Here is a 26,573-nt window from a genome sequence, read left to right on the forward strand (position 1 = left end):
ACTTGGAGGTTCTAGTAGACACCAAGTGGAACATGAGCCAGAAATTTTCACTTCCTGTGAAGAAGGTGAATGGTATCCTGGCAAAGCATTGTCAGCAGACGGAGAGGTGACCCTCCCTATCTACTCAGCACTGATGAGGCTGCACCCAGAGCACTGTGTCCAGCTCTGGGTTTCTCAGTATGAGAGAGGTATGGACATACTGGAGAGTCCAGCGAAGGGTCAGAAAGGTAATTAAGGGACTGGAGCACCTCACATATAAGGAAGGACTGATGGGAGCTGGGACTTTTGAGCCTAGTGAAGAGAAATCTCGGGGGGGTCTCTGATGTATATAAATACCTGAAGGGAGGGTGTAAGAAATATGGAGCCAGGCTCTTTTCAGTGGTGCCCAGTGACAGGACCAGAGGCAATAGGCACAAACTGAAACACGGTAGGTTCATCTAGGAAACACTTTTTTCACTGTGAGGGTGATTGAGCGTTTGAGCAGGCTGCCCGAGAGAGTTTGCAGAGTCTCCATCCTTGGAGATACTCAAAAGCTGTCTGGACATAGTCATGGACAACCTTCTCCAAGTGACTCTGCTTGGGCAGGGTAGTTGGATCAGATGACCTCCCAAGGCCCCTTCCAACCTCATTATGTGATTCTGTGTTATTAAGGCTGTTACACAACAAGTGATAGCAGAGGTTTCCACTCTTACTTTATTTCAGGAAATAGGTAACTGTTTTGCTAAATATTCTAATCAAATTTATTTGACATTCAAATTGAATGTTGATGGTAAATTTCTGTAAGGATTATTAATGCTCAGCTTTTAGCTCAGTATTTTAGCTTTCAAACAAATGTTGTATGTTTTGCAAATACATTGCTTTCTTGGATATGTTTGCTAGTGTCTGAACCTGCAGATGACAGCAGTGATTCCAAGTCCCTCAGGGGCAGTTATGCAAGTCTTATTAGGCTTGAGCCATAATAAATGCGCTTAACACATGCAACTAAGTTGAAAAAGCTGAAAAAATTCATGCAGAGTATTTCTGCCTTCGGCTGGCAAGAGTGATTTGATTGCAGCTCCTTTATATGTATATCCAAGTCAGATTTGATTTACTTAAATCGATATGTTAGTTGCAGTACTGGAGGTTCTTCACAGAATGCAAGACCCTGACAAAATATTTGGACATTTAGTCTGTGGTTCAAGCTATTGTGATTAAACTGCTATCAGGAGTTAAACTGGCAGAAGTAGTTAACATTCACTCTAATACAGTACATGTGCTGCAGCAGCACCTTGTCTAGACCATGCATGTTGTGTTTCCAGTCAGCTTGAATTCTAGGGTGGGCTGTCTGATGGTTTAACTTGAAACAGCTCAAAATAATCTAAATCAGCCTAGAAATGGTGAAAGAGACGAAATTTGTAAAGAAATTGCAGAAGAGATTTAGGAGCAAACTCTGTAATGAACTTGAACCCATGAGGAAATCCCTGTGCTAAATCTTATCTCAGTTACACTCTGTTTGGCAAGAACTACAGCCAAACCATTCTTGATTTAGGTGTATTTCTTAGGTGGAAAGATCTACAGGGGAAGAAACAGTAGTAGTTTCAAGGCTCATCAGCTTGTACTAGATTTCAAGTTAGCTGCAAGTAACTTTAATTCTACTAATAATACAAAGCAAACCGGAAAGTCCCCAGTAGTTGCTATTTTTGGTTCAATGTATTCACACTTTCCTAAGTGTGTATTCAATCAAGGGAAGACTTTACAACCCTGAGTGAAATTTGTACTGCTTGGATATTTATTCTCTTAGAAGGATTTCTGTTGGTTTTAATTTAAATTTTGGAGGTAAACAATGCATTATTATGGCTTCACATTATGCCTAATGAAATATTTATGTTAAAGTTACAGTTTGTGTACCTGCATAAATGAAAAGCAGCCTTCCTCTGGCTTAGTCAGTAGACATTTATCTACGAAGTAAGCAGTCGTGGTGGGGGAAGGGAAGTTGCAACTTCACCCACTAAATAGGACTTTTGACATTATCACTAGGTGATAGGACTAAAAAGGGGTGAACAACAGGACTTTTGCCATTAGTGTTGGCTTGTATTGTCCTCACAGAGCTGGGTCCCAGGAAGCAGAGTGTGATAAGAAGATGTGTAAAAACAAACTCCCATGTGGCCCAGGCTGAGCAGGAAGAGATGTTCCCCTCCAGCTCTGCCTAAGGACAGCTGAAACTGACAAACCTGTAACCCCAGGGGATGTGGAAAGGAGGACTGTAGCATCAGAGGATGAGGTGATTTTTAAAATATCTCTACTAGTAATGTGGCTTTTTAATATTCATATTGGCAGTGAGGTTAGTAAGATTTCTGTAGCGAGACCGTAGTTCGGACTATTGGACTGATAAAACACTATTGAACTACCAGTATGTTTTTGGCTCCGCTGAAAGAGTGCATTGCCTGGTGCATGGTTCTGAATGTAACGATGCGCAAGAGGTATGTGACAGCATACCAAGAAAAGTTGTTCTTCACTTGCACTCAGTGCAGGGTTAGTATTTGTGATGACTAACTCTTACAGCATTTACAAAGGTATGCGGAATAGCTAGTCTGTACTTCAAAGGTCACTCTACCCTGTTGTCCTGTATTTTTGAATTGAAAAAGTAACTTTTTGTTTATAGTTCCTTTCCATTAGGTTGGAAAATAAAAGATATCCCATTTGTTTTGTTATAACAAATTAAAATATAGTCAGCAGTACTTTTTGTGAGTAATTTACAGCGGTTGATTTGTGTCAAAGTATTTTTAATGATATTAGGAATTGTGAGGGTTTTTTTACATTTGTAACAGTGCAGTTTTGTTTCTTACTCAGTAGGAATATATGTAACAAATGCATTGTTTAGCTATGCTGCGAACTTTTAATATTTCAACCCATGTTTTAAGGTTTCAGTGGGAAATAATACCCCTTTTCCCACTGGTGTGAACAAAGAAAAGTTAAGAACATCTGTGTAAGAAGTCTAAGGAGCTAATACTTAGCTAATTCAGTATGACACCAAAATGTGTGCCTGTTTGTAATACTGCACAGCAACATTCACTTTGTGAAACTGTGATAATGTGATGTAGTAAACTTGCATGAATTGGTGTTTAGTTACACATATAGCATTATTAAAGAAAGACGTAGAACCTAAGTATTCAAGCACTGCATTAGCATCAGCTGGGCTATTCGTAAGCTATCACATGTATTAACAGATTGCTGAGAGCAGAATTAAATTTGTGTTTGTAAAGCTCATTATTAGGAAAATGAGTTAAAGTTTTTGTCATTCCATATTTCCACTTGTCGTTCTCATCTGATCAGCACCTTCCAGTCATGGCTTCCAGTATAGTTTGCAAATGACAGCAAAAGAACAGCGGCAATATCTTACGCTACTTTAACCTTTACAGTGTATTTGTTTGGCGTAAACCATTGAATTCCTCTGTTGCTCACAGAATATTAAGGTTACAGACAGAGAAAATAGAAGGAATGGTCAACAACTAGAATTTGAAAATTCTGAAAAGGTCAAAGTAGCATGGTTTAGGACTCTGTGTATGTCTTCATTTCAGCAGCTGACAACTGACCAAATACTAATAAACTACAAACTATATATATATTTTTAAATATCAATACAAAAAAGTGTTTCAACAGTCAGTTAAAATGACACTGTTTTTCTGTTAGGTTTTCAGTTGTTGATACCCAGAAGTTATTAAATTTAATAAAGACATTTTGAGTTATTTACTGCTGTAGGGTTTGTTGCTACTTCATTGTCTTGGACATGCATGTTTTTGTATGGCAAGTATGGTATTGTAGCAGGGACTTTTTTGGGATTACTCTTAACAATATGCATGAAGTTTCACTTAGTAGAAAGCAGAGTGGAATTACACATTTTGTTTACAAAGCATGGATACTCAGAACAGCAAATCATCAGCAGGTCACTTTCCTCTTCAAATACCATACTTCAGGTAGGCACATTGCTCATTTGAAAGTGTACACCAAGTGTTTATTTCCTATGGGTCAATGTTTTCAGAGGGGAAAAAAAAGTAAAGAGTAGATTTTCATAAAATTGATGGAAGATGAAACCTCACTGGAGGTATCCTTCTGCAGCAAGCTAGGATGAGTTATATCTAATGGATTTCTAAAAACCTCAAATTCTGTGGATGTTGTAATCCCACCAGACAACCTGTCTGATTATTTATCTGTTACTAAGATCACAATGTTTTTGCACTCCTATCCAATCTAAGCCTCTTGCAACATTGGAATATTTCCGGCTCTGTGCATGGTGGTCTGAAAACAACGTAATTCCTTCATTTTGGCAGTTACCTTTTGTCTTATGTCTGCATGGTCTTCTCCTCCAGGTGAAATCTGTCCTGGAGTTCTATGCATTTGTTTTCTAATGATTAAAATGTGATCCCACTGAAGTTTAGTGTCTGAAACCTTGAACTCTAGTGTTAAAGTCTGTCTTCCAGCCTTCTTGTGAGACAGAAATAGATGCCTTCAGGAGACAGTTGCTGTCTCTGTTCATTGGCTGCAGAGGTGGACTAAAACAGGAACAACTTAGTGCTCGGACCTTTTGGGATGACTATGTTCATATGAGAGGAATTCCTGTAACGTAGCTGGATGTGTGTGGAGGTGGCATAGTAGGAAAGAAAGGAAGATGATGTTATAGACACCTTAAAAGCTAATGGGCATAGAAGACATTTGTAGACCTTTATTTTCTATTGCTCCAGTTTTTTTAAACCTGGTAGCCTGAAACCATTTTCATGAATGTTACTCCTTTAGATGTCCCTTCTCTGAAGGACCCAGGAAGCATAATATGCTGTAATTAGTTCTATGCCACTTAATCAGTTTACAGCGCAGTGTATGTTGGGGAAAAGTTTATTGCTCCCGTCCAGTTAGCAAAGCAGTCTTCTGACAATGTGAAGGTCTCTGATGCATGAAGAATTAATACAGTCTTCCCAATGAACTGTATCCAACTCTGCTAAACTGCTGACTTTATTTTGGATGCGTGACCTTTTACCTTCTTCAGTATCTGTTCACTTCTGTGTTGAGATGAAATGAGAACAAACCCCTAATAAGAGAAGGTCATTAAATGCAGATGGTCTTCTATTGTAATACAGACATTTGAGACAATAACCTAGCTCCTACCGAGGAAAATCTTGTTGTTAGGGAAAAGGTTACCTTGGCAACAAGGTCACCTGGCAGGGCCTGTGGTGTGAGGAGAGTGATGGGGCAGCATGTCATGGGAGAGCCTCAAAGATGATGAAAGAGCAGGAGGTCAATCCCTCACACTTTACAGTTACTTCCAGCAGCTCAAGGTGGGTTACTCCAGGAGTTTCATAAACCTGGCTTTCTGAATACAAATGGTCTGTGTGAATTGCCAAGGGCATGGAGGACAGGAGGAATGGACTTTACATTCAGGAAAGTATTACCATCAAAGGCTTTATTTTTTGAGTGCCTTTTTTTTTTTTTTTTTTTCCTAAAAAGAGGGAAGAGTAGAAGTTCTTTGTGAAGCTCATCTGTGGCTGCTTGCTCATAGCTACTTTTTCCCAAAGAATTGAACTGTATTCTCCTGGAGAAGGATCACATTCTTTAGATGTGGAGAAGGGAAACTAAGGATGCAGCCCAGGGTGCTGGGAACAGATGAACTGACAATGGTTTCTGGCTCATAGCTATGAGTGCAAGACAGGTGTCCTTTAGTATTGTGTTTAAAAATACTAAGACAAGTTAGTCCATAGGTGCTTGACAGTAAGCTCACAAGCCAATAGTGCTTGATCAATTTATCAAATTCCTACAGAAGCTTTTGAAGCTAGAGGAATTCTGAATGCTCTTGACGTTATACTGGCACTTGGTGTGCTAGATGGGCCCTAAGGCAAAGAAATGCAAAGGCTGTGGAGAAGTTGCTAAGCACAGCTGGCAGACATAGTGGTTCTTAGTCCTTGCAATATGTGCAAGAGATAAATGTATAGAAGGAATACAGACCAGATTGGAGTGTTTAAAGGTATAAGGAAAATGAAAGATTCTATCTAAGGAACAAAGGAGGAAAAAAAAAAGGGGAATAGTTATGGAAAATAAAGCATGTGGTTCAGAAGCAGCAATTTGTATTCTTCCACCTTTCTCTCTTTTTCCATTCTACAAGAAAAATTAAATGGGGAAATTAAAAGTCAACCAACTTAAAGCAGATAAATCAATGTAGCACTGTAATTAGCAAGTGGATCTTAATCACTCTCTATGTTTATCTTTTATCTGTTTTTATTTCCTTGATCAAGCCATTAGGTTTGCCTGTTGTTTGATTGCTGGGCCCTGTAAGAAATTCACTGCACTGCCTTCCTTGAGGCACTTTTCTCTTGGTTCAGGATTTTCAGTGAGGTAGAGTCATTGCACTCCATCTCTTCATAATTAACATGCCTGCTAACCATGTCTGCAGTCTAAATTGCTCAGCTGGAAGCAAATGAGACAATATAGTGATGTTATTCTGTATTCAGTGCTCATGTCTGGGTCTGTTCAGTCAAAGTATTGCCAGCTTTTTCCATTTGCGAAGAAACATTCTGCAAATGTGTAAATGACACCACCTCCTCTCTCACATTGTGCAAGACTGTATGTCTAACTGCAGTGAAGAGAGACTCAAACTTGTGAATTTTTTAGTAAGGAATTTATGTACTTGATACTTTTCTCAGTCCTCCTTCACCCCTCACCTCAGGCAAAACTAACCACCTCCTCCTCCACAGTCCTGTTGTTAAATGGAGATACAGCAGAAATACACAGCGCTGATAACAGGAAAAGAAAACACAGTTTAGGAACTGCTAAATTATTCTAGACTGCTCTTAATTTTTAAGGTCTGCTTCCCTTTTGTGTTGGAATTAGTCCTGTAGCTAAACAATCTCCCCTGAAGATCTGCTTATTCTTAACTATTGCCATGGGTATTTTTTTTCAAGGCATAGGAAGGTAATGATCATATCTGCAGTGATGTGCAGAAGTGACTTAAAAAGCATTTGAAACTGTCTGTTTTCACCCCTGTGCTTATACTTTTGCTGCATTTTAAAGGGACAAAGGATTTGTGATGTCTTCAAATTGGCATTGGTTGATACTCACTGAGGATGGTTTTACCCGTTCATGTCCAAAGATACATGTGTTTTCTTGTATTTCCTCTAGGTTGGTTTCCTGAAAAATGTAGCTGAAGATGCAGCTGTACTTGCCGTGTGCACAAACCAGGCAGGAGTTCAAGTTGCTGTACGTGCACCACTGGGTTCATTGAAAATATTGAGGAATACTGTGAAATTCATGAAGAAAAAGTGAATACTGGAAGCTCTAGAAGGGTAATTATTACTAAGGATGTAGGAATGTAGGCTCAAGTTCTCAGTCTTCCTTTTGAGCTGTTACCTCACTTTTCCATCTTGTGTGTCTGTACGTGCTAGTCTGACGAGAGCTCAGGCTATAAGCGTGTTTAATAGAATGATGACAAGAAGGTATTCAAATTTAGGCCAGTCCATTTAACAAATATTGGTTAAGTGAGCATTCTGGTAAAGACTCTGAGAAATTATTCGCAGAGGGCATAATTCAAACTCTCGGACACACCTGTCTGCCGTTGTCCTGTCACTTTCCACCCTGAGAATTTAAGGAATATTAGTAATCAAAGAAGCAGCAAGTACTATGCAAGTACCTGGAACTTGATTTCATCTAAGGGATATATTTGGCCTCAGTGTGTGTGAAGAGGAAATGTTCATGAATTGAAGAATTCGTTCTGTAAAAAGGTAAGTTGTGATTGCAGGTGGAGCAGCAGGTGTACTAGAATAAAAGAAATGACTGGCACTTAAATGTGGGTGTAGAAGTAGGCTGCTCTTTCTCCAAACAAGCTGCCACTGTTCCCTGGTTGTAAAGATGGCAATCTCTTAAGTAGCATTTAACAAAACTACTAAGCAAGATAATAAGATAACAATTTGTTACTAAAATACTAACTGATAATTTGAAAAGCTATAACTTCCTTGCTTAAGAACTTTTGTCAAATGCTAATTAAATATGTAGACATTCTCTTGCAAATTTAATTTAATAACTTGACATCTATTGCATCTCCAGTTTTCAGTAACTGCTTGAGTGTGTTCTCCAATACACTATTCATCCAGAGTACATAACTTTCTAATAATCAATTGCTATGTTCCTGTGCAGTCAGAGTAAACACTGTCAGAGGTTTTGTGTAAGTGCCCGAACCATATGACTGATGGGCAAATTTGACTGTGAAGTTGCCACCTTAACCACAGACATCCATAGCGTGCTCAGTAATGTACCACCTACTACTGGCTGCCTGGTAATAAATCTGAAATTGCAATAAGTAGTTTTTAATTTGGGCAAGAGAAACTAATATAATTTCAAAGTAAAAGGATTTAAAAAGGCCTAGTGTCTCTCACCTGTAGCTCACTTTTTTTCTTTGAAGCTTCTTGTATAGGATCCATCTAGCAGTGCTAATCAGAATGACTGATGATCTTCCCATCCACGCTTATGAATTCAGTATATTTTACAGACAGCTAGCTCATAGCTTGTGCTTCATCTGTCCAGCCATTTCAATTGGAGAACTTGAGTCTATGCTGATGTGGTGTGTGTCCTAGAGTGCTGTTTTTCTGAGTAGGTCTGGTGCAAGTGGCTTCTTAACACTTGCTCTGGGGCTTGGACAGCAGCATCGAGTGGCACGTATGGGAGTAGGATCAGACATCTAGTTGCCTGTTGGCAGTGACATGCTTTTTTTAAGGGGTTAGGATCTCAGCTTTGCTGTAGGTGTGTGCATGTCTGTATGTACACGTATAACATGGGGTTGAAGATAATGGTATTGCAAAGACAAAAACAGATACAAGTTGTTTATTAAGATAGTGTTATCAAGATGAACATATTTACTAGTAATGCACTGGAAAAGTAAAAAATCAACATTACAAATTCTTTTACATGGTAACTTTTTCCTACGTGCCCTTTCTGGAAGACCTTTCCAAGATTGTGTTTTGATTCCTCCTTTTACCCCAAAATAAAAGACTTTTTTTTCTGACTGTCTCTCAGTGTCGTCTGGAGCCATACTTACCTGTTTAAAGTGTCCTCTTTTTCTTACCTCAGATACCATTTTTATCTTATTGGAATCAACAGTTGATAAAGATTTGGACTTCAGATGATTAAAAACATTTAAATGCAAAATTATCCACAACCAGTCTACCATACATGTTTCCAGATCCTGATTGGAAGATTTGGACTTCAGATGATTAAAAACATTTATTTTAACCAGAAGCTATTTTTTCTGCCCTCTTCTAATTATGATCCCGGGAGGTTACTGATCCTAATTTAGTTGCACAGAATGGAGCAATATTTCTTGTTATGAATGAGCTAACTGAAAGGTTTAAGTAGTTGCTTATGCTGTTTAGACTGTATTTAAGTTTTGGGGAAGAACAGAATACTAATACTGAAAATGAATAAATGTGTACGCAGACCAACTATGCAGAAAGTCTAATTAAAACAATATTACTGTGATATATGTACATCAACCTTTTTTCCTGCAGTTCACTTTTGGTAAAAAATCTCAAAATTAACAAATAAGAACACATAAACTTAATTCAGAGCACTGTGTATTGCAGGCCTGTGCTTTAGGTGAATTCGCTAGTAGGATCTGCAGAATTCAGATTATAATTTGAAAAGACTACTTGATCAATTAAATATATACAGGGTAGGATTTTTCTCATTACCTACAGTTATCAATATTTTATGTGCTACCAGAATCTAACACTGCATATCTTTGAGTTAAAACTTCAAGCGTTTAACTTGGTTCAACAATACCTATAGGTAGAGGTGCTAGAAAAAAGTCTATGCAAGTTAAAATTATATTTCTAACATGAATTTTGAGGGGAAAATATTGTTCAGTAGTACTGTAAAGTGCAGCGCAACCCATTTTCAACAAAGGATGCAAGTCTAATTTAGTTTGCTAAGTTTTATTCCATGTGGGTGAGGGCAGAAGCTCTTGCAGGACCAGCCTCTGAAACGCCTCCTAAGGAACAGGGAGAACTGAACTCTCTTCCCTTTGATCTATTTTATAAAGGTAATTATTTTCAAAGTGAAATTCTGAAGTTATAGTACCAAAAGCCATATTTATATCTCTTTTAAAAAGCATTTGGATTTTCAAAGGGATTCAGCTTTTCAGATCTTAGAGGCCAGAATTATTTAAAAAGATAAATTCTTTTTGAATGGAACTTAACAAAAGCACTTCATTGTTGCAGGACTCTTAATGTTGAATGATGGGGGAGTGATGTTAGAAATACGTGGCAGTGTATATATTTTTTGTACATTTCATTACCTACTTGCCTGTTGGGGTTTGCAGGTGGAAAAAATTGCCTACCTGATGAATCAGTTGTGTGGCAGTATATTCAGTACTGTCGGTTTAAACTATGTACAGCATTGGAAGTACACACAGAATAAGTGTGTAAAAATTAATTTCTATTTAATTTTTAATAAATTAAGCAAGCCAGGATTAATGAGTTTTTCAGGTGTATTCTACCTGGCACTCAAGATTTTATGTGCTGCAACTGCTGAGCCTCTATTTTTGTTGTCTTTGCCTTTGAATCCTTTTTCATGAGGCTGTCCAAAATTCTCTCTGGAAGCACTGTCTCTGGCTGACAAAGCTGCCTGCGTCTGAGCGGCAGTTGGCTGTGCCCATTGGAAGGAAGCGTAGCTGTTCCATAGCACACCCGAATGGTGTCCTAAAGAGCACCACTCCCTGTGGGAAGAATCTTTGGGGGAAAAAATGTCCAGACATGGATCTGGATTGATGCATGTCATGGATAAGTACAAGCAGGACTGGCACAACAGACAACAGTATGCATGGGGAAGGATGACCACTATTGAATATCTGTGCAGGTACAGCAACAAAAGATGCGGAGGCTACCAGGTACCAGATTTTCAGCACTCTTCATTTCTACTAGTTTTGCTGGTGCACAGACACATTATTAGCAAAGGCTGAACTTTCCTTTCTTGTTTGTACCTGGGTTTTGTTTTCGATTTTGTGACACCTAGTGAGGTAATGATGTATGACTCAGGCTGGTCTTCCACAGCCAAAAGTATGCTTGAGATAGGCTGCTAAATTGTTACTCTTGAAGGTCTTCTCTGGCAGGACTGTGGGCCCTGCAGTTCTCTGTTTGGCTTTAAGAAATCCTTCTGTGAAGTAGTTTATTTTGGAGTGTGTTTCTCTTATCGTTGCTAACATTAAGTAAGTTCTCTGCTTTCCTGTTTGCTTTCTGTTTTAATTCAGTTCTCAGTGCTTCCATTTTTGAGGCCACAAATGTGATAAGCTTTTTATTCTTTGTGGGAGCTGCAGCTAGAAGACGTATACTGGCTTGGTTTACGTGTTGAATGCTGATGAGGGCTGATTTTTAGAAAAAGTGATTTGTAGAATAAAGTCAAATTATTCTATATTCAGTGTCTGTGTAATGCATGCATGCAAAGAACTAGCTACTCCCCCCTAATTTTGGGTGATCCTAGGGCATGTTTTTTTGGAGCCGCATCTAACTTAGTTAACTTGAGCTGGTAATGGTGAATGAAGGCCACAGGAAGTGGTTCATTCAGCTGGTGCTTTGACTTCCTCTGGGGGTTGCTTGTCTTTCTCCATTTGCTGTGTATCAAGCCTAGGGCAAGTTCCTACTTGGACACCTTAGATACTTGTTATGTAATTTAGGCTGAACCAATATTTCTTATACCAAGTCTGAAGCATCTGGGTTTGCACTCTAACCATAAAAAAGAGAAAAATATGTGTGTGTGGAAGGGTTGAAACAACTTGGGAGCTATGAAACAAAATTAGCTTAAATATCTATCCACACTTTGTGAATGGCCGTGATTATTTTGTTTTGATTCTGCTAATTACATGTCCAACTAAGATAACTAAAAATGACTACATTTGATTCACTCTGATTGAATGTTAATTGCCTTTGGATTTTTTAATTTTTGTGATATTACTTGATTGCTTCTTCATCCTGTAATTTACTGATAGGGAAATTTGAAATTATTTTTCAGGCCTAACATCAGACTGTGTTTGAGTACTTTGCAGAAAGTTGTAGTAGTTTCAAAAGCAGTAAGTGATTTTGCTAAAATTGAAATGGCTTAGCAGTAAATTTTTGGAGGATTGGTTTACACTTCTAAAACTAAGGTCATTTGGAAGCCTTTAGAAGCATCAACGTAGTCCATTTGAAGACTTCTAGCATTCAAAAACTGGTAGGAAAAAAACACATACAAAACCCTACATTGTCTCCTCTGTTGGAATGCAACAGTTCAGGAGCAAAAGATTCATCACCCTCTAATAAAAACCTGATCACCCATAATTGGTTTTCTTTTAATTGTTCTGGATTTCTGGAAGATGCATTAGTTTCCGTGAAACTTTTTTTGAAGGAACACACAGCTGCAGTGCACTGACTTTTCATGTAAATCAGTTGCAAGATTTGTGGGAGAGAGTCAGAAATGTAAACTGCTCAAGATGTTAAATGAAGTGTGTTTAGTGTTTAAAAAGGAGAACAAATGCTTAAGGCACTGCATTTTCACCACTTCTGAGATGTGGACTTTATTGCTGTTGACCTTGAAGCTGACACTTCTGGAAGCAGCCTGTGCTTCTGTATATGTTTCTTTTAAATTTGTTTTTTTTTTCAATGCCTTACTGCCACAAAGGTTGGTTTGGGCTTGAATCTGAAAACTCGATGGCTGTATTGTTAAAGAACCAATTTCAGTGTATTTCTGGCAGACAGATGTGAAGGGCACACCAAATAACTCGCACAGCTGCCACTCTGTAAAGCTAGAAGACTAGGTCTTGGTGAGCACTAAAGTTAAAAATCTACAGTAAATATCTATGTAATTCTATCTTTAGCCTGGCTAGGATTAACTATAGGGCAGTCTCCTCTTAGTTCTCTGTCATGTTTTTAGAATGCTTCAACAATACTCTTGTTGCTTATGTCAATTCTGTACGTATTTTGAGAAAAAATAATACTGTGTTCAGAAGTTTGTCTCCTACAATTTAGATATATTGAAGAAAGAAAAAGATCATAGCTTTTTATACTAAATTAGGGCTTGAAAGAGCTTTTTTTATTTCAGACACTAAAACATGTAGTTTCAAGCAAAACTGAGAGAGTAAGTCCCTTTGCTCTGTATGTGAGGGAGCAACTGGAATTCATTGAGCTTTGCCTGGGGGCAGATGAAGAAGGAGTTGAGAGCTTATGGGTTAGAATTAAGGGACAGCCTCATATGGGTGACATTATTGTGGGTGTGTAGTACAGGCCACCTGACCAGGAAGAGGAAATCGATGAGGCCTTCTACAAGCAGCTGAAAGCAGTCTTACAGTCACAGGCCCTGGTTCTCATGGGGGACTTCAACCACCCTGACATCAGCTGGGAAGACCACGTACGCAGCCACATGCAATCCAGAAGGTTCCTGCAGAGCATCGATGATAACTTTCTGAAGTAAGGGGTGGAGGAACCAACAAGAAGAGGAGCTCTGCTGGACCTTGTACTAACAAACAAGGAGGGACTCGTTGAGGATGTGAAAGTTGGAGGTAGACTTGGCTGCACTGACCGTGAAATGGTGGAGATCAGGATCCTGCATGCAGGAAGCAGGGCGATAAGTAGGATCAAAACTTCGGAGTTCAGGAGAGCGAACTTTGGCCTCTTCAAGGAGCTACTTGGAGGAATCCCGTGTGTCAGGGCTCTGAAGGCAGGGGGGTCCAAGAGTGCTGGTCGCTCTTTAAAGATCACTTCCTCCATGTTCAGGAGCGGTGCATCACCCTGAGAAAGAAACCTAACAAAGGAGGCAGGAGACCTGCATGGATGAGCAAGGAGCTTCTAGTGGAAATCAGGTGGAAGAGAAAGGTCCATGGACTGTGGAAAGAGGGACAGGCCACTTGGGAAGAATACAGGGATGTTATTAAAGCGTTTAGGGATGCAACGAGGAAGGCCAAGGCCCACCTGGAACTGAATCTGGCAAGGGATGTCAAAGACAACAAGAAGGGCTTCTTCAACTACATCAGCAGCAAAAGGAAGACTAGGGATAATGTGGGGCCGCTGCTGAATGAGGCAGGTGTCCTGGTGACGGAGGATGCAAAGAAGGTGGGAGTTATTGAATGCCTTCTTTGCTTCAGTCTTCAGTGCCAAGGCCGGCCCTGTGAATCCCAGGCCCTGGAGGTAAGAGAAGAAGCCTACAGAGAGGATGACCTTTCCTTGGTTGAGGAGGACTGTGTGAGGGATCGCTTAAGCAATCTGGACACACACAAATCCAAGGGCCCCGATGGGATGCACCCACGAGTGCTGAGGGAGCTGGCGGATGCAATTGCTGAGCCACTCTCCATCATCTTTGAGAGGTCCAGGAGGACAGGAGAGGTGCCCAAGGACTGGAGAAAGGCCAGTGTCACTGCAATCTTCAAAAAGAGCAAGAAGGAGGACCCAGGGAACTACAGGCCAGTCAACCCCACCCCCATCCCAGGAAAGGTGATGGAGCAGCTTATCCTGGAGGTCATCATCAAACAAGTGGAGGAAAAGGAGCTTATCGGGAGTAGTCAACATGGATTCACCAAGGGGAAGTCATGCTTGACCAATCTAATAGCTTTCTATGATGGCATGACTGGCTGGGTAGACGAGGGGAGAGCAGTGGATGTTGTCTATCTCGACTTCAGCAAGGCTTTTGACACTGTCTACCATAACACCCTTCTAGCAAGCTCATGAAGCGTGGGCTGGATGAGTGGTCGGTGAGGTGGATTGAGAACTGGCTGAATGGCAGAACTCAGAGGGTTGTCATCAGCAGTGCTGAGTCTAGTTGGAAGCCTGTAACTAGTGGTGTCCCCTAGGGGTCAGTACTGGGCCCAGTCTTATTCACCTTCTACATCAATGACCTGGATGAAGAGTTAGAGTGTACCCTCAGCAAGTTTGCTGATGACACAAAACTGGGAGGAGTGGTAGATACACCAGCAGGCTGTGCTGCCATTCAGCGAGACCTGGATAGGCTGGAAAGTTGGGCAGAGAGGAACCTGATGAAGTTCAAGAAGGGCAAGTGCAGGGTCCTGCACCTGGGGAAGAACAACTCCATGCACCAGTACAGGCTTGGGGCAGACCTGCTGAAGTACAGCTCTGTGGAGAGGGACCTGGGTGTCCTGGTGGATGACAGGTTGACCATGAGCCAGCAGTGTGCCCTGGTTGTCAAGAAGGCCAGTGGTATCCTGGGGTGCATCGAGTGTGGCCAGCAGGTTGAGGGAAGTTCTCCTTCCCCTCTACTCAGCCCTAGTGAGACCCCATCTGGAGCACTGCGTCCAGTTCTGGACTCCCCAGTTCAAGAAAGATGAGGAGCTACTGGAAAGAGTCCATCGGAGGGCTGTGAGGATGATGAGGGGACTGGAGCATTTCACTTAAAAGGAAAGGCTGAGGGACCTGGGCTTCTTTAGCCTGGAGAAGGCTGAGAGGGGACCTTATAAATGCCTATAAATATCTTAAGGGTGGGTGTCAGGAGGATGGGGCCAGACTCTTTTCAGTGGTGCCCAGTGACAGGACAAAGGGCAACGGGCACATACTGAAGCATAGGAAGTTCCATCTGAACATGAGGAAGAACTTCTTCCCTCTGAGGGTGACGGAGCACTGGAAGAGGTTGCCCAGGGAGGCTGTGGAGTCTCCTTCTCTGGAGATATTCAAGACCCGCCTGGACAAGTTCCTGTGCAACCTGCTGTAGGAGACCCTGCTTCGACAGGGGGGTTGGACTAGGTGACCCACAGAGGTCCCTTCCAACCCCTAACATTCTGTGATTCTGTCAGTTGAAGAATAATTCATGTTTTACTTACTAGAAAATGCAAATATGCTAACTAGGTGATTATTGAGTTTGGAATGAACATTTGAACTCTAGTATACCTTAGGACATACAAAACTTTTCAACTAGAAGAATCACACTGAAGTGATGGCCAGAAGTCTGGTTAGATGCAAATGTATAAATGAAGTATTTGTAAATTCTCTTAGTTTATGTCAGAAAGCAGTATTTTTGTCAGTTGTGCAATAGATTGTATTTGAATGACTCTAGAAAGCAGTGGTGCTTCTTGTTACTTTAGACATCTGTGCTTCGAAATACAGCTACTGGGGAACACTTTGTTCAGTTGACAATGAAGGCAATTGTTTCTCCATGTTGGTCTTATTTCTTCCTGCATGCCTTTGGTATACCTCCATATGTGAAGGGTAAGTGGTTCCATTAGCTCAAAACTAAGCAAAAAAGCTTTCACTAGGGGAGTATGCAACATATGGTTCTATAAAAATGCTCTTTTTCAAAGACTGGCTGACCAACTGCTAGTATCTGCATACCAATGAAAGTATATTTTGTACAACTTATGCTTATAGGTACATTTTTTGATCATAAGAGGTGAATTTTGGCTCTCAGTATGTTCTTGGTGCTGGACTCACAGCTGCTTGCATGCTGGTTTTGATGCTTGCCAATACTGGAAATAAGAGTTAAACCAAATCTGTTAACTTAAGGGCTGCTTTTACAATGCTTATTAAGTTAATAGGGTTTGGCTTTTTAAACTAAGTCATGGGACTTCTCTCTCTGAAGCTGTGTTTTGCAGGATATTGAATCTCTTCACCGGGTTTGAAGAGAACAATTTTTTTAATCTCATAGACCCTAGAATAGAAAACTTTTGGTTTCTATTTTATGTTACTGTGGCATTGTATCTGTTATGAATTGCTGTTCAGCAGATTTAGGTCTCATTTCTCCCTTCTCTCCCTCCATAGCCTCCTGAATGGATATCAAACAGCCTTCATGCAGATGGTGTGGATTTCGTATACTGTGTGTGAATGACTGCTCTTCTACGCCTTTTGGCTATCCGAGAGTATTATGTATGAAAGGCCAGAAGTTCTTGTATCTTAAGGAAAGAAACAGAAGATGATACATTCGAGATGAACGTGTGTCCATATGTATTAATAATCTGTAACTGGCTGAAGTCTGAATCCAACCTGTTGTGCTTCTTAGAAGTTAAATGGTTAAGCAAGTAACATAGAGGATAATCTTTATGATGAATTTCTCCTGTTTTCCTATTAACAAATCTTCTATGAAAGCATAATATATCTTCTCAGATGCACTTACTGTTTTAATTGATCTTTTGCATTCATTCTGGTTGTTGCTTTTGAGCTATGAATTGCTTGCAGATTATTAGTGTTTAAAATGCATTGATGAATCTCTATTGAACTTTGACTTTGTTATATGGGAGGATTATTTTCTGATGTCCAAGTGGAGATGAAATTAGTTTCTGGTGTGACCCTGCAATCTATAAGATCAGTTTTAGCGTGAGTTTTATCTTTTCAGTCCCTGAGCAGCAGAAATGTGCATGAAACCTTTGGAACTGCTGTAACTGATGGCATAGACAACAAATATGCAGCAGCCTTCTGCTTCACCTACTTGTTGTCAATTGTTTCTAATAATATCCTTAAAGCAAATGTTTAGAGTTACTGGAGCAAAAGATTACGGTATCTTTCTGTATAGCTTTCTATCATTAGGGATTTCCTCTGGCAAAAAAAGCATTACTTGTTCCAGGCATTAACCTAATACCTGAGAGATGCAAAATAAACAGAACAAGAAATGTCCTGTTTAGAAAATTTTATCAAGGGAGTCCTGAGAATTTCCTTTTGCTTTTGGTAGCACTTCTTGAACTACTTTATTTTGAAGCCATTTGTGGATTCAAAGGTTTATTCAGTTCTAGTGTTATCAAGAAGCCTTTACACTTAGGAAAATCACTGGGGGGGGGAAGGAGGTGAGAATAGCAGTGCATTAATTTTTCATCTGTGTTCTGTTTTCAAAAGAAAACCCTAACCAATGAACAACAGCAACAAAATCCTATCCACACAAACATAGCAAAAAAGAACTTTAGGTGAGAAAGATACATTGAAAGGGCTGGTCTTACATTCATATTGCCCTTAGAATGCTCAGGTGAAAGATGAAGTAAGAATATAGTGCCAGAGGAAAGTAATTCCTAAGATGAAATTAGCTTTATGGACTGTTGTAGTCTCTAGCATATTCCCTCTGCCTCCCTCGCTTACACACAAAGGGGCGCAGTCTGCAGAACTTCAGAGCCCACAAAGTTCATCCATTCGCTTTTCTGCTGAAAATGCTGACCAGAAATGAAAGGGGAATAGAGAGTTCCGGCAGGAAAGCTTCAGCTGTGACTCACTGTTTTCCATCATGTACAGCATGAAATATCCCAAATTCAAAGTCTACATCCATACTGAGGAGTAACAGGTGCAGTGTGCAGAGACCTGCATCCAAATAGCTGAATTTTCTTGCTGTTAGATGTTTTTGTTTGTTTAAAGAAAACGTTTGTGATGCAGTTGCTTAGCTTTTAGAAAAGAATTGAATGATACCAACATAGGAAGAAGTGCTTCTGTTTTAGCTTAGCAACTTAAGCTAATAGGTTTTTTTTCTTTCAGTGATATTGCTTATGTGTATTCTCAACATATCCCACTATAAAGTCCTGTGGAACCATTATAATGTGTGCTACAAATGTTTATTGCCAATATGATAAATCATTTAACAATGCTCAAACTATCAAAATGGATTTACTAAACAAGTTTAAATGTCTTATTTTAACAAAAGCCCTCCTAGAACCCTTCTTCAGTAGACAGTATGGTTGGGGTTTTCCTATTGTCAAAGCATACGTCTTGGTTTTTGGGAAGACCGTGCAAACGATGTCATGCTTTGAGCAGGAGGCTCAGCTGAGGTCCCTGCCAATCTTGGTTGTTCTATTGTTGTTCTGTGGAGCTAGCCAGGGAATCAACTGTACTTGGCACCCATGGTGCTGCTCCTTGGGGGTGCAATTCTATTCCTGTTTACCTTGATAGCAACAAACTGTTCCCCAGGCTTTACATGGTGAAATACGAACTGTCAACCACCTTTTCCTGTATACTTTCAGAGTAATGCTGTTTAATATTCGTATCTATGTATTGTGTAAAGGGATGCCTGATACTTTGCAAAGCAGAGGGAAGCAGCAGGTTTCTCCAGAGAGTTTTTCGTCTAGGATCTGAAATAAAATGCTGAATGGGTAAGAGAAAATTGAAGCAAGAATAAAACAGATCTGCAGATAGCATCCCAGGAACAATTTAGATCATGTGTGTATCTATCAAAAGATTTTTTTTTTTAATAGCAGTGCTTTCATACACATCTTGCAAGCAGTAATTTTTGGGGTCTCTTGTATGGGGAGCACTAAGAGCAAAATCTTAGCATGGTTTTGGAAGAGAAATGAACAAAACTAGTAACCTAAATTTAGTTGCTAAAAAGAAGGGTTTTGTGAGGACATTTTGGACTAGGAGATGACAGCTAATTCCAAAGAAACCTGTAGAGAATGAGATTCCAGTAATTGGTGCAGCTGTGAACCAGTGATTTGATGTACAGGTAGTAAAGGGAAGGCTGCATTTCCTAGCTACTAGGAAGAAACAGCATCAGCATTTTGTGTAAAGCAGATGGGAGGAAGGATATAGTGGTGATCCATGCCTGAAAGGTGTGGAGAGGAAGGTGGTGAACAACTATACAGATAAGCATTCAAAAAGAAATTCAAGGATCTCCCTTTTAACCTGGAGAAGTTGCAGTAGGCTGCAGGCTGTTAGAGGGAGTGCATGGAGTTCTCAATTCCTCCCAAAAATGAAGAGTAGGCTTGTTTACTCAGGTTAGTATTTCCCATAGACCAAAACTTTCTGACATGGCAGCTCATATTGGGGATGGTGAGAATCCTTCCTCCTGTCCCTAGCGTGACCATTAGAGGAAGAGGTGGTCAGGGCTCAAAAGGTGGTAGCGTACCAGGATTGTCAAGTTTTGGAGGAGGGAGAGTTCATGGAGGCTAGCTGAATGGTGTCTCCAAGCCTCCTCCAGCCATGTATTGTGATGGTGGGTGCTGGGGAAGCTGTAGGTGTATTTGAGAAAGCTGCAGACAAAGAACAAAACCACGTTTAATTTATACTTTCCTTTTTCTAGTAATGTTTTATGTATACTTTTGCACATCATTTTTGGTTATAGCGTGAGTTCTTATAAGCTACACTTCCTTACCATCTGTGACCATTTGCTGACTAATTTACACCCACCTATAAAGTTTCTTAGCACAACAAATGAGCTTGCTCTAAAGATCTGCTTTTGGGCCTACCTCTCTTTAGAAAGAAAGCTGAAATCTGATTTTCTACATAATAGTTGCACAGCGTAAATGGAATGGCAGTAATTTGTTTTTTCCTCTGCTGAACAAAAGAAACAGTGTTTGTTCAAGAACTTTTTAATAAAAAAAGCATATACTAAGGAATATGTAGCAGTGAGATAACACATGCCTCAAGGAACTCTGTGAGGCACATACCTCTGAAAATATTTTATTTCTGCATTTCTTTTTGAAAAGAAATGTCAAAATATGAAAAGTTGACAGGGAGCTGTCACTAGTGCACCAAACAGATTTTATTTACAACATATTTGCACATAGTGCCTTCCAGTCAAAAAAGACATCATTAATACCCTGGAATACTAGTGCATAAGTTTTGAAGGTGAAAATAATCCAGAAAAGGCATAAAAATGGAAAATAAGGATCGTGATGTGCAAACACGTGTATTCAAGATGTGTCCTGTACATATAGTCTTAGACACATTAGGTTGCAGGATTGTGACCCAAGTATGTATGTCTTTATTGATCTGGGGATAAATAGTTTCAGCATTTTAGAAGAATTCTGACACATTTAACTAATGGGAAAAACATGTGCTTGTTTTAAATGTGTCACTGTCCAGTTATCTTTGAGTTGCTGGATCCCATCCTCTGATGGACACCAGGCAATAATTTCAGTCCTTGATCCCATTAAATTTGTACTTGATGTTTCTTTGAGTAATTCTGAAATAATATTTTATAAGAACCCTATCTTTTTAACTCGTTCTTCCCTGATCTCCAATATAATTTTAGCATAAGCGGAAATCTAACCACATTTGCTAAAAAATCCTCTGGAAGATCTTTGCTCCTAAGCAGTGACTACAAATCACTTACAGGTATTGTCTGTCTTAACTGCTTTATAAAATAGGAAGTCCATATATAGAGATATAGTTGTCGATCACTGGTATTGTTCTTTGCTATTGGTTAACTCTTCAGTCTGTGGCACTCTGATGGTGCCTTGTAGAGTGTGGCTGCTTGGCTTTCCTTTCCTCTGTTCTATGGGCAGTGATGAGTGGTTGTCATCTGCTCACAAGGACTCCTTGTGCCAGTCTGTAACATGGGGCTCTCCTACCTGAGCAGTAAACCCAGTACTTATTGTTGCCTTCAAACCTGTCTAGCCCTACCTTGTCTGTGCTGCCTCGAAAGGCTGTTGGGTAGCTGCTGATGACTCAGGAAGTAGAAAGTGCCATTGAATCTTTGACTGCCTGTAAGGAAGTTTGCAAAGGTATACAAATAGGAAAACAGGAGGTATAGATGATTATAGTTTTTTATTCCTTCTTCAGCTCTTGCCCAGGACTTGTTTACAACAAAGGAATGCATCTTCATAAATATTTCATACTGTCTAACATACTTGGGCCTCCACTGGAATATCGAAACTGTTTTGTAATGTAGATGTTGTGCCATAACATAAGCATGATATTGTGTTTACTTCTACATATGTAATTTTTTTAGGGGTAACATTCTAGTCGTACTGATCTCAGATATAAGAGAAACAGTAGGTGATGTTGTGAAATAATTGTTATAGAACCAGTCAGCGTTTTCTGACAAATCTATCTTGGAAGGCTGACTTTTTCCTTTTCTGAAAAACACTATTTAAAGTATTTCATGAAGTCCAGCAGGTTTTAAGCAATTTGATCGTTGCATTACGACAACATCAGTACAATAGATACACTTTACATTTTAGTTCAATTCTCAGCTTGTTTCAGTTTTTCCCCACTTTAATTCATGTTGATATCTACAAATTCCTGTTTTATAATATTTTTTGTGGGGTCATTCTGTAGGTGAGCAAGTGATGTGGGTTTTCTGTTTGTTTGCTTGCTTTTTTTACCCCCCTGACTGGTCAGTTTAGCAGGTTGAACTTACATTTCAAAGTAATTTGTTCCTGTCTTGGTTTGCTGACATCACCATAGCCATTTGGTACTGAAAGCAGTATCTTTAAGGAAAGAAATAATAAAACTGGAACTAAGGGCTTATTTTAGAGATCTTTTCCAGTACAGCACAGAGATAAGTATTTGCTTTCCACAACCCCCTTCCTGCTCTGGTAGGTTGTGCCGTAAGGCAAGCACTTATTGATCTTATTTCACCACAATGAAGCACTATTTTGCAAGATAAAATAAGGACTGGTAAGCAGCAGTTTTCTTCAGAAAAGGAACAACATCTCTGATATTACTGTCAGTTCCATGAATGAAAGATCACTCTCTCTTTCCCAAAGTTCTTTGGTAAGAGCTATCTGAGCAAAGTAGGGTGATTGCAGGATGAAGCAGCTCACAGAACAGGATTTTTCTAAGTATTATTTTAAAGTAGAGAAAAGAAATTCTCCTGATTCCTGACTTCACTTGGAGGAGAAGCTGCTGTAGCTATTCTACAGTGTGATCTCCAGGAACATGCCCTGGAAACGCTGAACCTGTCCTCAGTCTCTTTCTGTGCAGGAAGCTGTGGTGAAGGGAGGTGGAAGAAGAGGATGAGATACAAGTTTGTATAATAATCCAATGCCATATAAATTTGCCTCTTTTGAGCCATCTCCAGCATAGGCTACTATCTAGAGATAGGATCTAAGCTCAGTTGTTTCTGTTCTTGAAGGAAAACAGTAAGTAATGAGAGTTGCCATGAAAGGAAGTCTAGTTCTCCTGGACTTGGTGAAAGCTATGGAGAACTGACCCCGGAACAGAGCTAAACTTAGAATCATAGAATGGTAAGGGTCGAAAGGGACCTTAAAGATCATCTGGTTCCAACCCCTCTGCCATGAGCAGGGACATCTTCCACCAGACCAGGTTGTTCAGAGCTCCATCCAACCTGGCCTTGAACACTACCAGGGAGGGGGCATCCATAGCTTTTCTTGGCAACCTATTCCAGTGCCTCACCACCCTCATGGTGAAGAATTTCTTCCTAATATCTAATCTAAATCTGCCCTCTTTTAGTTTACAGCCATTCCCCTTTGTCCTATCACTTCACACGCTTGTGAAAAGTCCCTCTCCATCCTTCCTTGTAGGACCCCTTCAGGTAAGGGAAGACTGCGAGAAGGTCACCCCGGAGCCTTCTCTTCTCCAAGCTGAACAGCCTCAACTCTCTCTGCCTGTCCTCATAGGAGAGGTACCCCAGCCCTCTGATCCTCTTTGTGGCCCTCCTCTGGACCCTCTCCAACACATCCAGGTCCTTCCTCTGTTGGGGGCTCCACAGCTGGGCACAGTACTCCAGGTAGGGTGTCACGAGAGCAGAGTAAAGGGGCAGAATCGCCTCCCTCGACCTGCTGGCCACGCCTCTCTTGATGCAGGCTAGTATATGGTTGGCCTTCTGGGCTGCAAGCACACATTGCTGGCTCATGTTGAGCTTCTCAGCCACCAGTACCCCCAAGTCCTCAGGGCTGCTCTCGAGTCACTCTGCCCAGTGTGTACTTGTGTTTGGGATTGCCCCGACCCACGTGCAGGACCTTGCACTTGGCCTTGCTGAACTTTATGCGGTTCACACAGGCCCATCTCTCCAGCCTGTCAAGGTCCCTCTGAATGGCATCCCTTCCCTCCAGCGTGTCAACCACACCACACAACTTGGTGTTGTTGGCAAAGTTGCTGAGGGTGCACTCAGTCCCACTGTCCATGATATTGAGCAGCACCGGCCCCAGTACCAACCCCTGAGGCACACCACTCATCACTGGTCTCCACCTGGACATCGAGCCATTGACTGTGACTCTTTGTGTGCATCCATTGAGCCAGTTCCTTATCCAACAAGTGATCCGTCTGTCATAACCATGTCCTTCCAATTTAGAGACAAGGACGTCATGTGGGACAGTATCGAATGCCTTGCACAAGTCCAGGTAGACGATGTAAGTTGCTCGCCCTTTGTCAACCAATGCTGTAACCCCATCATAGAAGGATACCAAGTTGGTCAGGCATGGTTTTCCCTTGGTGAAGCCGTGTTGGCTGTCCTCAATCACCTCCTTGTTATCCATGTGTCTTAGCATGGTTTTGAGGAGGATCTGTTCCATTATCTTGCCAGGCACAGAGGTGAGGCTGACTGGCCTATAGTTCCCTGGGTCTTCCTTTTTTCCCTTTTTGAAAGTGGGGGTGATGTTGCCCCTTCTCCAGTCGGTGGGGACTTCCCCAGACTGCCACGAACTCTCAAATATGATGGGGAGTGGTTTGATAACTTTGTCTTCCAATTCTGCTTCAGGAGGAGGGTTGGACTAGATGACCCACAGAGGTCCCTTCCAACTCCTACCATTCTGTGATTCTGTGACCCGCAGATGCATCTTATCAGGCCCCATGGACTTGTGCACCTTCAGGTTCCTTAGGCAGTCTCGAACCTGGGTCTTATCCGACAGTGGGCGGTTCTTCATTCTCCCAGTCCCCACCTTTGCCTTCTGCAACTTGGGTGGTGTGGCCAGAGCACTTGCTGTTGAAGACTGAGGCAAAAAAATCGTTAATCACCTCAGCTTCCTCCACATCCTGGGTAACCAGGTCTCCAGCTTCCTTCCAGAGAGGCCCACATTTTCCCTAGTCTGCCTTCTATCACTGACATACCTATAGAAGGCTTTCTTGTTCCTTTTGAAATCCCTGGCCAGATTTAATTCTGTCAGGGCTTTAGCTTTCCTAACTTGCTCCCTGGCTACTCGGACAATTTCTCTGTATTCCTCCCAGGCTACCTGTCCTTGCGTCCATCCTCTGTAGGCCTCCTTTTTCTGCTTGAGTTTGGGCGGGAGTTCCATGTTCATCCACGTAGGCCTCCTGGCATTTCTGCCTGACTTCCTCTTGGTCAGGATGCATCGCTCCTGAGCTTGGAGGAGGTGATCCTTGAATACTGACCAGCTTTCCTGGGCCTCTCTTCCCTCTAGGGCTATATCCCATGGTATTCTACCAAGCAGATCCCTGAGGAGGCCAAAGTCTGCTCTCCTGAAGTCCAGGGTAGCGAGCTTGCTGCGCACCCTCCTCGCTGCCCTAAGGATCTTAAACTCCACCATTTCGTGGTCACTGCAGTCAAGGCTGCCCTTGACTTTCCCGTTCCGCACCAGCCCCTCCTTGTTGGTGAGAACAAGGTCCAGCATCGCACCTCTCCTCGTGGGCTCCTCTGTCACTTGGAGGAGGAAGTTGTCCTCAACGCATTCCAGGAACCTCGTGGCTTGCTTGTGTCCTGCTGTGTTGTCCCTCCAACAAATGTTGGGATGGTTTAAGTCCCCCATGAGGACCAGGGCTTTTGAATGTGAGGCTTCTCCTATCTGCCTTCAGAGGGCCTCACCCGCTCGCTCGTCCTGGTCGGGTGGCCTGTAGCAGACTCCCACTGTAATGTCACCCGTCCCTGCCCTGCCTTTAATCTTGACCCATAAGCTCTCCATGGGCTCCTCATCCAGTCCCAGGCAGAGCTCCATGCACTCCAGCTGATCTTTGACGTAGAGGGCAACACCTCCTCCTCGTTTCCCCTGCCTGTCTTTCCTAAAGAGCCTGTATCCTCCCATCCGAATACTCCAGTCATAGGAGCTGTCCCACCACGTCTCCGTGATGCCAATGATATCATAGTCCCGCAGATGTGCATACATCTCTAGCTCCTCTTATTTATTGCCCATGCTACGTGCATTTGCATAAAGGCATTTGAGCTGTGCCCCCAATGAAGCTGCACCGTTGCTGCCACACAGCTCTCTATTCCATACTGTCACTGGCTCAGCAGAGTGAAGGTCCTTGCTAGCACACCGTCCACTAGCAGCTGATTTGCCACCCCCAGACTTTTCACTAGCTAGCCTGGCTTTATCCCCTTCCCCCTTCAAATCTAGTTTAAAGCCGTGTCAATGAGCCCTGCTAACTCCTGAGCTAGGATCCTCTTCCCCTTTTGCGACAGGTGTACCCCATCTGTTGCCAGCAGGCCTGGTGCCATGTAAACTGACCCGTGATCAAAGAACCCCAAATTTTGCCTATGACACTGACTTAAGTCAGTCCTCCCAGTTTGCAAGTGTAGTGGTCTCTGCCTCTTGGCAAGTATGAGACAAAGCACAGATGAAGGCATGAGTGCTGCTGCAGTGCTTCCCCCCACCACCCTGAGGTACAGACACAGACATTGCTATGCCTTAAGGCTATGGAGGAGTGTTCTACAGCTGTTCATGGGAAGCGTAGCATATCACTGTATGTAGCAATGATACACGTAAACTGACTTTTCACAGTTGTCATGTTATTTATATTAAAAAAGCACCAATTCTTAAACTGGAGCATTGTCATAATTAAGTTGGTGAAGGTGCAAAATAGGATGGGGGAGGAAGTGTTTTAAGACTGTGGGTATAACCTAGAGCCTACAGGAAAAATTATCTTACCTGGTGTTGAATGTAGTAGATACAGTTGCATGATGAGGCCTTTTCCATGATGCCTAAATTGTAAGGCTACAGTTTGGTGCAACCTTAACTTGATGGCAAAGATTCTTGAGTACTTAGACAGATG

Source organism: Opisthocomus hoazin, chromosome 6 (genome assembly GCF_030867145.1).
Source record: "Opisthocomus hoazin isolate bOpiHoa1 chromosome 6, bOpiHoa1.hap1, whole genome shotgun sequence".
NCBI lineage: Eukaryota > Metazoa > Chordata > Aves > Opisthocomiformes > Opisthocomidae > Opisthocomus > Opisthocomus hoazin.